Source organism: Trichoplusia ni, chromosome 13 (assembly GCF_003590095.1).
Source record: "Trichoplusia ni isolate ovarian cell line Hi5 chromosome 13, tn1, whole genome shotgun sequence".
NCBI lineage: Eukaryota > Metazoa > Arthropoda > Insecta > Lepidoptera > Noctuidae > Trichoplusia > Trichoplusia ni.
The window spans coordinates 3123414-3137334 of NC_039490.1; positions in this window are offsets into that span (position 1 = coordinate 3123414).

Below are 13921 nucleotides of genomic sequence, written 5' to 3' on the forward strand. Positions count from 1 at the left end.
CTTAAATAGTTAATGCAAATCATGATAAATAGTTATTACACTCGTTTTTTATTTCATTATTTCTGCTGTCCCTACTTACACAGCATACACGACCACGACACTTTACGACAACTTCCACACACTTCACCACTTTAACGACACAAAATAAAGACCAAACCACATAACTTAAGCGAGTAATAGTCACCAAACGCATTGTTTATTACAAAAATAATTATCAAAATTAATAATAGCGTTTAAAATAAAATTCCATTTTTACGATACACTATAAATGTGTAATTATGAAAAAATATATGTTCTTTAATAAATCTTTAGTACAATAATAATAATAAATATACAGTGGCCAAAATACATGTGGCATTAACATTTGACACCGCGTTTTAACTGCTTCTTCGCCTGCTAATTGGTCGTAAATTATTATAATTTGCTTTGCTGCCCACCCCAGTGAGTTTAGTGCGCCGTGAATATGATTATTAGATGGGTTAGCGAAAAAAATTGTTTTGATTTATAGAGGATGGGGAGTTTATTAAAAATGTTGACTTCCTTTTCGTTTACGTTTGTTTGGCATTTTTTTTATTGGGTTTATTGGATGGTCGAATTATTTCTGAATAAATTAGATTTTTTTTTGTAATTTTGTATGCATCAAATTGATTTCTTTTCCGTAATATTAAAAAGTCATCGCATATTCAGAATACAATTCTAATTAGAGAAATTGATTTAAAAGGTACAAGCATTTCATTACCTAATGACGCCAGATTTCAAACCTTTTTGTCTCCTGTTTTCTAACTCTTTTTCATACATACTTCTTTTTTTTCTTTTCTTTGTAATTTTGATAAAATATCAATGACATTTCTGCTTTTCTTCAATCTCTCCCTATCTAGGCTCATGTTTGCAAAGTATGCTAGATTTTGATTCAATACGAAAAAGAAACAATCATTGAAAATTTCAAAACCCCTTTTTAAATTTATACACAAAGCTTACCTTTAAACATAATAAATAATAGCAGAATAACAATCGTAATGAGCACAATTAATCTCAAATGGGATTACCTATAAATGTCAGTAGGATGCAGTAATTAATACCTTTGCCCCAGAATCTTTGCCAATAATAGTGTGGTCTTATAATAAACATTCAGAGTCAACAATGGGTTTGGCTTTGACAGCGGCATCCGTTTCATGTGTGACTTACGGTCGCCGAGTCAATTGTCTTAACTAAATGTGGAACCAAACAAAACTAACTCGTTCTTACATTGTAGTGCAAGCGAAGCGAATAATATATTCTTAAAATTATAGCTTTACATCTCATAAAGTTGTTTGGTTATTGTGTAGTATTTTAAGACGTTTTCTCGGTTGAACAATGAGGTTAATAAAGTTAATCGAAGTGTTAGGGAATATATTACGTCTATGACGCTGTTAAAATGTCAGTTTCTCTTTGTACAAAAGTCATTATGTCGTTATTGTGAATCAGATGTCACAATGGTTAAAAGCAAGTTGGGAAGTCCCGCTGCCGAGGTAAAGCAGAATTTTCTGAAATTTTCTGCTTCAATGTTCTTAAACACTGTATTATGAAAACCGTGTTTTGTGTACATCATATTCACTTTGAATTCCCAAATAGTGCAAGAAAAAAATGTTACTATAGGACTTCCCAAATTGACCAGAAAAAATATAGTTATAATGTAACTCATCGCAAGCAATCGCGCATCTGTCACTATACCATAATCTTACAAAACGAAAGAGCTTAGTTCAAGGTAGGACACACGTTTTATTCATTAAACAAGTAACATTGTTGTTTTTCGTTGACACCACTTGACAGTACCAGAGCTCCTACCAGAACTTCCTAAAGTAAGATCATTACATAAGTGGAAGGGAGACAGCACTCTACAGAGTGTATAGCGCCATCTCACTTCTGCAACAGCAATATGATTCCTTTATGAGGTGATGGTAGATCCCCAAGATGGGTTTATGTCCTCCTTTGAGATGCTATTGTAAACATCCACTGAAGTACGACGTGTCTTTTTGGTCTTTTTGTGTGGAGTTTCTGGCTGAAATGGAAATGTTTCAGGATGCTAATTGGATGAATGAATATGACAAGATCTAATGAGACTTTCGGTGTTGCTTGGAGAAATCGTTGACATTCTTATTGGATGCCTCGTTGAGATTCAAATTGGACATTTTGGTAACGTTTGCGCAATTAATTGTTTTCTTTGGAGTGTTGTTTGCTGGCACAAGAATTGTGATGGAAATGGAGTTTTTTGGGCAAATTTGATGATGAGGATGTTCCTCTACTCCGATATCATTCTATACTGTATTTATCAATCGGAGTTAGTAGTTTGACTAGTTCTAATGCCAATCCCCAAAATATACATAATACCAACTTCTTTGGACCTGTGATTGCTCAGAGTTGGTTTTGCCTGAACTTTTATAGTTGCAACTTTGAGAAAGCGTAGGATTGACAATGAAACCTTGTTGTATAACATAAAATACGAAAATGCAGCACTCTTAATATCAAATCAAAATCTCAAATTTGATTTCCATTAAATATATTAGCGCAGATTGTGATAAGAAACACGATAGTCATTTACATAGACAGTCAGTCACATAGACATTTAATCCAACCCTGTTTCTCGTCCATCATTTCAACTTAACAAAAAGACGCGTTGCTCTAAACAGTCATAACAAGCATTGTAAACGGAGCGACATTGCATCCACATCCGCGTTTATTACGGACCATCATTCTTGGAACTAGAGGGACAACAATGCCAGCCTGTCTGACGACATGTTGCAAAGCTTTTATTGGCAACTTGCTTCCTATAAGCGTAAAATCATTAAGCCTAACTTGGTTTGACATCTGTAGTCTGTTAGCTTCCCATTGCGTATCGGATTGCCGACTCTCTTTCTGTTTTAGGGTGTAGCGAGCAATGATTAATGTTTAATCAGTTTTTTTCGTTCTACATTATTAGTAGAACCTACTGTATTCGTGTGATCTTTGATTTTTTATTCGTCATCATTTATTTTGGTAGTAAGAGAACACTTGTAATTTTTGTTTGGAGTTGAAAATTTCTAGCTTATGTGAGTTTCCAAGGTATATTTCTATGTCGGTAATATCAAAGTGACTGAACAGTTGTCAAACAATGATTGAGTATTGTCTTTTTCTTTATTTGATTTTCGATGACCTATTGTTTTAGCAAGTCGTATATTTCATGAGAACTGTTGACAATTCGCTACTGTTTAATAGTTTTAGCTTCTGTTGTATTATTTCCAGTAGCTACTGTTTCAAAGCCGACATTGTTTTGTTTTGCGGTTAGAAGCTATATTTTTGTTTGTGTTGCCCGGACTGGTATCAATAAAAATGAACGAATCTACTACACGAGACTTTTGCTCTTGTATTTTTTTCTACTACTTAGGCAATTATCTCATTGTCCTTCTGTGTGTCTTTTTGCATGTGAATTGAATGTTTATGAAACCCGCCGCGACACAAGGATTAAATAGATTAGTGTGGGAGTCGCTATAAAAAAAAATCTAGCCATTCATGTCTACTGCAGGGAAAGAGACCCTTTCCTCCTTCCTTTTATGCCAGTATATGGCTAACGTGGGCCAGTCTTGCAAGAATTAATCCAGCTTGCTTCTTATTATTATCATTATAGAATATTTCACCCTTGAATTTGAGTAACAGCACAAGTGTGTGTACCGTTTGGCATTGACAAAGACTGTCATTTGTTCATACGAACAATATATTGGTCGATGTCACTGTCCATATATAGTTAGCCACTGGAGCATGCATGCGTGTGCGCATCGTTTCCGCTTAATATTGCACAGGCCGCACACCGCTTTGTTTCAATATAATAATGCTGTCGTGAATTGGCAAGATTAGAATTGCATGATTGAAAGAATAACTGCAAGTCTTAGATTTTAAAATAATGTTTTATTGTTTATTTCTTTTGTGAGTAAGGTTGACTATAAACTACATATGTTGGATGTTGTCTTCATGAATGTAACGATACAAAAAAATCAGACCAAGAATGTAATAATTTCTTAAAATACCACCGTTTTATCTATTCAAATAAAATGGAAATTATCATAATGTATGCCGTTAAGAAAATCAAATATAGTTTTATTTCATTATTTAGATTCGGATACGCCTAAGACATTAATTACTAAGCGCCTTAAAAGCTCTAAAACTATAACTGATGAACCAATTTCATGTCACACCAATATAGGCGATCAATGCTACAGTATCGTCGTATGCGCATAACATTTATGAATTATTGTGCTCTATTCCCGTCCTCTGCGCGGTTAAGAATGGACGCTGCGCTTGCGCCGGTCGTTGTGTTTGTGCGCTGTATTGATAGCAGTTTGAGTATTGTGATTTTAATGTATTAGGTAGGGATGTTTTGAAATGAAGGCTTATTTTTTATTCTTTTTCGCAGTGGTAATGCTTTCTTCCGTTGTAGATTTGAGTGTATTATTAGCTTTGTGAAATACTTTAATCCTTATTGATTTGACTTGTTAATTTCACAAGTTTTGCTATTTGCTGCTTTTTTTATTAAAATGTTCCATAAAAAAATGATATAACAAACGGAACCATAATTCAAAGTACAATAAAATACTTATAAATATTTTCAGAACATCAACCATCAGAATGGCCATTTAATTTTAATATCTATCAGCGGGCAGTCCGCGATATTTCAAGCGACGCAAGCGCATATTTTTTCATCGCTAATGGCGGATGTTTTGGCGCGAAACGTCCGCGTTTCCGCTGCGTCGCAACTCGCGCGCACAATCACTGCATCCTGCGTGCGCGCAGGTTACGTGTCATTTCTTTTAACAGGTCGTTTAATCTTCATTTGTTTTTGCGAATATGAATTAAAAGGGTAAATAATGTTGTCTGTTTATTGGAGCGACGGTTTCAATTAGATTTGTGATGTAAATGATTTTGTGGGATTTGGTTTATAACTAAGAGTCGTGTTATCTTTTTACTCTGTTACTTGTCTCATTGTTAATGGGTTTTCTGCTGAATCAAACTTAAATTGACATACCATAATTTTGATTCAGATTCAGAGGTAATCTAAACTGATTATGAATTCTCTATTTATCTACCAAGAGTATTTTTTTTTGTCAAATATCCAATTCCACTAAAAAAACTTATTATCATTACTATGAACTTTAAAATGATGTAGATTTAGTTCCAGATCCTCACCAGACAGTCGACACAAAAAAAATTAAACGACTTTTCACCAAAGAGCCCATCCATGTCCGATTTTTATCCAAGTTTGGACAAAAATCTCAGCGCTGTAACTGCGGGTTAACTTTTACATGAATTTATCATGTAAAAGTTAACCCGCAGTTAACATAATCGCAGTTTAGGAACCTGTTGACTGTACCCACCGGCACTCCACAAGACAAATGTTTGTTCATTCCAACCCCTATTATTGGGGGTGCATTGTTTATAGGGTTGGCAACTGACATGGGAAATAAAACTATAAAATAATTTATATATTTAATGTGAATTTCTATAGATACAGATTAATTTATAGGAATTGATAGACATTGTCAAAAAAGATTTTGTGCTTTGGAATGAAAAACTGGGTTTACCATAATTTTCACAAAATGTTACTTAAATACGTCACTATTTGACACTAGAAAATAATCGTTAAAGAAGGTAATAAATCAATTAACATAAAGATTTTAAATAAACTGCAATTAAATATCCAATTTAAAATATGCGAACCTATCAAGCTAAAAAATACAAAACATGTTTTTTTTCATAAAAATAAAAACTTACCAAAATCATTTCAGTGGCAGCCCTATACATAATGGCTTCCACTTGTTGCTCCCCAACGGCCTCAACAATAAGTCAGGTCAGTGTAATGGTAGGGTTGTCAAACGTAATGCTCGGTTGTCACGCGACGCACTTACCTGCAACAAGGCAATTATTTGATTAGATAGTGTTGAATGGTGGCCGTTCTTTTAGTGATTAAGACTAAACTTATTTTTATTCGACGTTTATGATGGAATGTTGTATAATTTATTCGTTTAAAGTGTGAGATTTTTCTTTTTGTGCAGCAACAGTTAAAGTAACATATTATTATTCAAAGACGCAGACTCAAAATAAACATTCGTGGATCACAAAAAAAAACTAGACCTATGCGGGGATCGAACTCGCGACTTGTCACAGATAAACTTAGCTTTTATTGTCCCTCTGCCCAAAGGGTCAGGATGGTTTAGGTTGAAATACTACATTCCTATCACTTACTATTTATTATCAAGTTACCTAATGATCCATAAATTCAAGTAATGAAGACAGGTATTTAAGCATAATTGTTTATTTTAACTAAACGACTGGCCTTTTGGCCTAGTGGTTAGATGCGCTGATCGCTATACTGGAGGTCGTGAGTTCCCTTTTCACTTAGGACAAATGTTTAAACCTTGGTCTCAACAATTTCTTTTTTGCTTCAATCAAATAAAAGTGTTCGTTCATTTAATAAAACTAATTAATTAACGAAACTTTTTCTGTTACTCTACATTTCTTTGATCCATAATTAAAAGTTAAAATCTACAATAAGAACATCAAAAATAGTCAACTGTGAGGCAGTTAATTTTTTTATTACTGGATCGAAGTAGACGGGGTTTCTTTTCATCCTTAAAATAAACTTTTGGCGGGTTCAGAACAGCACGTCACCTCCACAGTTTGCAAAAACATTTTCCCAAACAAATACGCAACTTCCCATTTCACATCCTTGTTCAATAACAACATACATATTTGGGAATGCAATATACTTTACGATAACACAGCACACAACATGGTTCGACAAGCGATTGAGTTGTTGTTGCGCCTACGCATCGCATTGTATGCTAGGCCGAACACGTTGCGAAATTTACGAATAATGTACGGAGAGCATGCGAAAAATTATTCGAAGCGTACTTTATGATCGCGTTTAGAATGTTTAGCATTATTCCAAGGGTTTATAGTGTGTTTGCTTTGACTGAAAGTGAGAATTTAAATGGGGGGTTGTTTGTAAGCAACTGAAATAACGATGTTTTAAATGTGGTCGCTATGGAATTTAATGTACGCTGATTATACTGAGATTTCTGATCCGCTGTTTTGGTTTATAGGTCAAAGTTGCGTTTTGATCCAGATGTTCTTTTTTTATTACTAAAATATCTTACAAGTAGATACCTAAGTAAAATGTAGTAGTAATACGTTACTTTTTATGTGGATTTTTGGTTGGTCTAAATTTTGGATCAGAATTGCGATCTCAAAAAGAAGCTCTATTAATAAAAGTATTTTCGTTTACAAGTTAATGAACAGTCGGATAAATTCTAGAATTAAATATGTCTACAATCAGTTATTTATTTTCCGATTCCCCTATTAATTATGAAATACCTCATAAACCAAGATTTACAGCACACAGCAAAACCTTAGTACATTAAATAAAAGGAGTCTTAAACCATCGTTGGGCGGTCTCAAAGATTTAATAGTTGTAGCACTCGGCAATTGTCGTGTCAATTCGTACAAGATCGGTTTTACCACGGTTTATGGTTGTCGTGCGCACACGCCGCTGTTTGCGTTAACTCTGCGGTAATATAATTGTCTCTGTCTACAAATATTTATTGGGCTGGCGTGTTGTGAATGCCTGTTAACTTATCGATTAGCGAAAACGTTATAATAAGACAAGCTGTTATTAATATGTTTTATTGGGTGTGAGTTATGTTAAGGCAGTTGAGAAGTCGGGTTTATTTTTTGTTGGCTAAATATAGATACATAAATTACATTTAATTTGTACTTTCGTACTTATTAAGGTTTGTTCCGTTGACAGTTTATACTTACCTAATTTGTACCTATTTCTTAGTGCTTTTTATCTAATAGTGTTATAATTAAATTAAGTGGTACTTTATAATACCTATATTTATATACGTGTATTAACCCTATACATAATAAATAAATTCGAACTATTCTAATAAAATCAAAATCAAATGAAATGCCTTCAAAACACTAATGCAATCAATTCAAATTGAATGAACGCAATGATTACGAATCTCGCATTGTATGCCGCTAACATGTTTATTATCACGACTGCAATGCACACGAGAGCGGCAGGATGATTCGTCCAAAGTACCGTGTATCTGAATGAATCGCACTTTCATTGATGGAGCCAGAAATACACTGCGCGTGAGTCGGTCCCGGCTACCGGCTGTAGATACAATAATGTGATAGAGGGGGCTATGTTGAATTTTGGGTATTCTGAAATGATATAATATGAGTTCTGGTAAGTTGTGGTGCGGTGGCTTAAGTGGTAGACCCTATGTAATTAAATAAGCTTTTGTTAAATATTATTTTGTGACGGAGTGCTGTCTATAAATTAATAATCCTGTGGTTACTATAAGCAGAAAACTTATTATTTATTTAGGTGCTGATGTTCTATTGGATTAAATACCTTAGATTATTTGTGTATAAATAAATAATTATTTGAATTTATGATCGAAATTAAGCTCAAAACTAGTTAAGATAAGATTTTACACGAAAAACAAGTTATAGTAAAACTTGTTACCTACTTCTAAAACTCATATTTTTGATATGTTAAAAAAGCAAGAAAAAGAATTTTCTTTTAAGTTAATATTGTAAATATTGAAATAAACCACCATCCACCACCATCTGTGGAAGCTTGTTATTGGCATATGCTAGTATTATTTAGCCGTAAGCTCCACAAATAAAATTAAATTAAACAGCCTATACTATACATTCTGTGCTCTACTTCATCCAGAGATGAAATGCGATGATTATCTGGGGGCATTTCCTACCGAAGTCTTATTGTTCATGTTACAAAGCCGGCTGCCGATCAGACAATGATCATTGTCTTTTCCTGTACGTACTATCTATTGATACAAATGTTTAAATGTTGTCTTGATTTTGTCTGAAGTAAAACGTGAAATAAGGTTTTTATGTGAAAATCGTGGGATTATAGAGAATTCACCGACTTGTTGCCCGCGGTCTCGCCCGTTCAAAGCTAAAATGATTCTACTGGAACATAAAATCGGGATAAAAACTATCCTATGTGTTAATCTGTCATAAACTATCTGGCACTAAGCTTTGTCAAAATCTGTTTAGTGGTTTATGCGTAGGTAATCGGGTAACAAACATCCATACATACAAACTTTCGCGTTACTAATTATGCGTTAAGTAGGAAGTAGGAATTATGAATTGATTTACCAACAGATCTTAATTTCTAGGTATAGAAGGTTTCACCCAAACCTGGTTAATTTACTATCCATATTAATTGTTATAGCCCTCACCATTGTTTGATTTTATATCCGTAAATTTCCGCACTTATACGGCTGAATAAATGTCACACAAGCACTTAAATACAAAGCACAAAATGAAATGCAAATGGTAAGTCGTAACTGGGAGGCGACAATAACAGTTATTGTTTCAACCTTCCGTTCAACTAAAATATCGACCGTACGGTATACTATAAAGTTTCTATTCCATTACAAGTGAAACACCCATTTCAATAACAGTATTTTCAATAACATACAAGGAAGAGTTTACTAGGAAGACGCTTTAGTTCCATTCGAAATCCATTTTGTCTACTCGACTTTCTCCAACATGACTCTGATCAAAATACTCCGGAAAATATATTATTATGTCCTACAAGAAAATGTATTGCAAATGACCCAAAAAGATCAGTAATGATTGCCGCAGCTGTCCCAAAGCACCTGACTTTCCTGACTTAAGATATTTATTTAAATAGTTCATCCCTGATTGATAGCAATGAAAATGGGCCAAATGCTCTTGCCACCACTAAGTAACTTCCTCCAGTATTAACAGTAGTCATTACCACATACTTGACTGACCAAATTATATTCACTCACTAGTTGGCTCAAGATACAACGGTATTGCAAAACGATGAAAAGGTCCTTTCATTCAGGGAATTCTCTCTGGAAGACAGAGACGTGAATATCGATGATTGCGATGTGAAAAAGGGAGGGATGATGTCCTTAACTCGATTCTTGGCAATTGTCCACCGGAAGGCGGCTTTTAGCAAAAAGACAGCTTTGAATATGAAACTGAAATACAAAGCTGGCCCATTCAGTTGCTTGACGAGTGGTGTATGTAATTGGTTCGGAAAGGTCATCTATTGCGTGGCCCGTTGAGGGTTGATGTGTCTATTTGTGATTCTACGATAGGATTACACATAGACCAGCGTATTATGTGCTTTATTTGCAGATCAATTCGCTCTTACAATATTTGCTACGAAACTAGCACATACTCTATAACATCAATTTCGTTTCTACAAAAGTAAAGACAATCTGACGCCAAACTAAATCTCTTAATTTTTTTACTAGTGTATAAGTAATCTGCCAAGCCATTAGAAATAAAAATCCACGCTCTTAAATTGCTTAATACGAACTACAAAGATGTTTTCACATCAAAAGCTTATAAAGTTGTTTTTGTAACATTGCGTGCTACTACCAAATACATTTTAAGGCGCAATCAATCAGGCTTTGTCTGACTTCTCTATGGAATTTTAAATTGGATTCCTGTTAACAATACAAGGATTAGTGCGTTCGTACTTTTGTCAGCCATTGTACATCTAAAACTGATGTTACACAAGCGTGTTACAGCACCATCGATTATTTAGACATACAATGCTGGTTTTATACAAACAGCTATTTGGCGGCGTCAAAGAAACTACGCAATAGAAGTACCATTTATGGAAATTATCGTTTTATACAAAGTGTCGTAATACCAGAAACAGTATTTTACACAGTCGATAGCTAGTTTCAATGGAGTTTAGGATTATACGTTATTTATGGGGATTGTGTAGATGAGTCGGTAACGTTTTGTAGTTTAAAACCTGCTCTTATAAGGGACAGATAATGTTGGAACCATTTCGTTGACAGATTGATAGCGTAAATTGAATTTTGGATGAACATGTTTATCAAATTGTTCGTTTTTAGTGTAATGCGACGCTTCTGTTAATATTGTGTATTTGAAAAATTACGATAAAATTATAAAAAGGAGAGATACTTACATGTGACGATCAAGTTCAGAATTCAAAATGATTTTATTACCATGCGTAAGTAAGAATTGCATTTTTACATCACAATTCAAAAGCACTTTATTCGTTAGTCCGCAATTGAGTCCTAGTCATCACCATCAATATAGAATATCAATACGATCGCGATACGAGAAGTGAGCAATAACTAAAAAAGTAGCACCAATGCGTTCCTGTAAAAGCTTCTACCAAAGAAACTCGTAGTAAAATATTACGATGCACATAAACCGTCTACAATGAGTTACTCCACTTGCCCGATTATCGCTTATTTGTTTGTGTTTTATAGCGGTACTACTCACCATTTTATGGCTTTTCGATATTATTTCGCGCATTTTTTTTTCTACGATGGGCTACCGCGACTCGGCTACTCTATAAGGACAGAATATCATGGATGGGCCGGACTTGGCAATAAAATGTTGGACTATTTCTTTATAAGGACTGTTATATGCGTTTGCGCTGTTTAAGGGTTGAATTACTATGGTTTTACTAAAATGTTGTCTGTTAACTGTGCGTGGACATGTAAAATTGACGTTATCGTAATCGTTTAATAGTTTATTGTCTCAATTTCGCTATGTCGTATTGTTATTGCTGTTATGCTCAAATGCTACATATTATTATGCTTGCATTTTATGATCTAAGTTTTTAAGTTCGATAAATATTGCGAAATATGTTGTTAGTCAAAGACCACTTCTTTTTAAATGTTCGTTGTTTTGGGGTACGAATGAAGTGAGATCTCGTAACTATGTGTTTGACTATACTAAGTAGAGATTGAAAAGTATTTCAAAAATTATTTGATATTAGTGCTTAGCATTCTTTTCTTAAGTTACGAAAAAGTAAAACCTACACACTTTTATATTTCCATAACAATATATTTTACTCCCAACAAAGTCAGATCCCTAACATCCAAACGGTCCACGCAGTGTCCTCTCCACAATACACTTAAACCTATCGGCCATTTGAAAAAAAAAATGTAAAATCACCCCTCTGGCCATAGAGTGCCATAAACTAGTCGGGCTGGCGCGCCAATTAAATATGAATGCTGGCATTTGCGGCCCACTCTCATTACCACGTAAAATTTTCGCTTCTACCCTCTTTTTTGATATTGTGTTATACGATATTGGATAGGTCAGTTGCGTTATTGCGTGAATTATTGAGAAACGGTTGTAAAAATATTAATGTAACATGAGATTGTAGGTAGAATACTTTTTATGTTGGATCTAAAAGTAGCTGATTCGATTTGGTTTTTTTGGGCTTCTTTTATTACAAGTTAGTAAACCTGGTGACCAGAGATTGTAGAAAGCGCTTATTGAATAAGTCGTTGCTCACAAGCGGGATATTTATTGATCATCTTACTTTCTTTTAGTAGCAAGTCACATATTCACTCAAGTCAGTGACTCAAAACAGTTGGTAGCAAAAAAAAATCTTTTAATTATCTTATACCCTCTTAAATAGTTTTCGACTCAAAACCGCGCTCCTACCAAGTGTTCTTTATACCTACCCGCAATTTTACATTTACTCACAACAAATAAAACATCGCCCTTATTACATCAAAGAAAGGCGTATCTGCATTTTCAAGAACAGTAAAAAAAACTGTGCCGAGATATACAGGGGGTGTGATAATTGCGAAGTGAGACAAAGTCGCTTCAAAGGCATTGTGGATGTTGTATAGACTTTTCAGACTCTTAAACATTTAAGTTGATGTCAACCACACTTTGTCGTCCGTAATTATGATGCGCCTCTCAATGAGACACCCTGTATACAATGCGTCTTACAAAACGACAAATTAATGAGGTTTTTTTAAGGCGACAGTTGTTATACCTCCTTTTAATTCTTGTGCTTAGTACTTTATTATACTTTTGCGGTTTTTTAATGATTGTTTGTAAAATGCGGATAGTTTGACCTCCATTTTTATTTTATTAATTGTTATTTGTAGTTCTTAACGATCGTGGTAACATTATGACTTGTAATGAGGGTAATACTTCGAATAATACGCTTTTTGGGACGTTGGAAAGAATGGTCTCAATAGTATTTTAAATACTGGTACTTTGACACCCTATTTAAGAACAAGGCGCTTTATTATTTGACTTTTTCTTAAACGTCTTACAAACTGTAATAATTATGAGAATTTTGTGGGGAACAAAATTGACAGAACAAACATTTTCTTTCTGCTTTAAGTAATAGGTAATTCTATGTAAATATATATTCTACCCTATATTTTATGTGATAATGATGTATAATATAAATAATGATAGAACCGTTCTATAGTTAAAACTACAAAATAAGGTATACAAATACTGAATTAAGCATAGTAAAGCCCTTGGGTCACTGCGAAAAAAGAAACCTTTGCCTTTTAGCTTATTCCCTTTCAATTTTCATCAAAATTCATCATGACTGTCTTTAATAAACAAAACACGACAGACAAACAGAAAAAAATACTTATTTAATAATTACTAGCACGGGTACCCGTGTAGTTGAAGTAAAGGAGTCTTTAAAAAATAATAGATATATAATTTTCTTGAAACAAATCTAATTAAGTACTAATAGCAATTCGATTACAATATTACATCGGATCGTATCGTTAACGGTAACTGTCGAGATACAACGCTAAAGTCAGAGCGGTATAAAAGTGAATGATTAATGGGTTCTCACATTAGGTTGCGGATCCACCCTCCGACGGCGGTGTGGGGTTACGTGGAGGTAAGTGTGGGGCCATTAAATACGCGGTTAAATTAATATAATAATATGTGAATTGTTGAAAGATATCGGTAGTAGCGAATGTTCCGAAAAATGGTTATCGAATAAGTTACTGTGATAACTTGCGGGAGATAAGCGAGATAAATATTTAAATCAAACGTGAAACTAAATAGA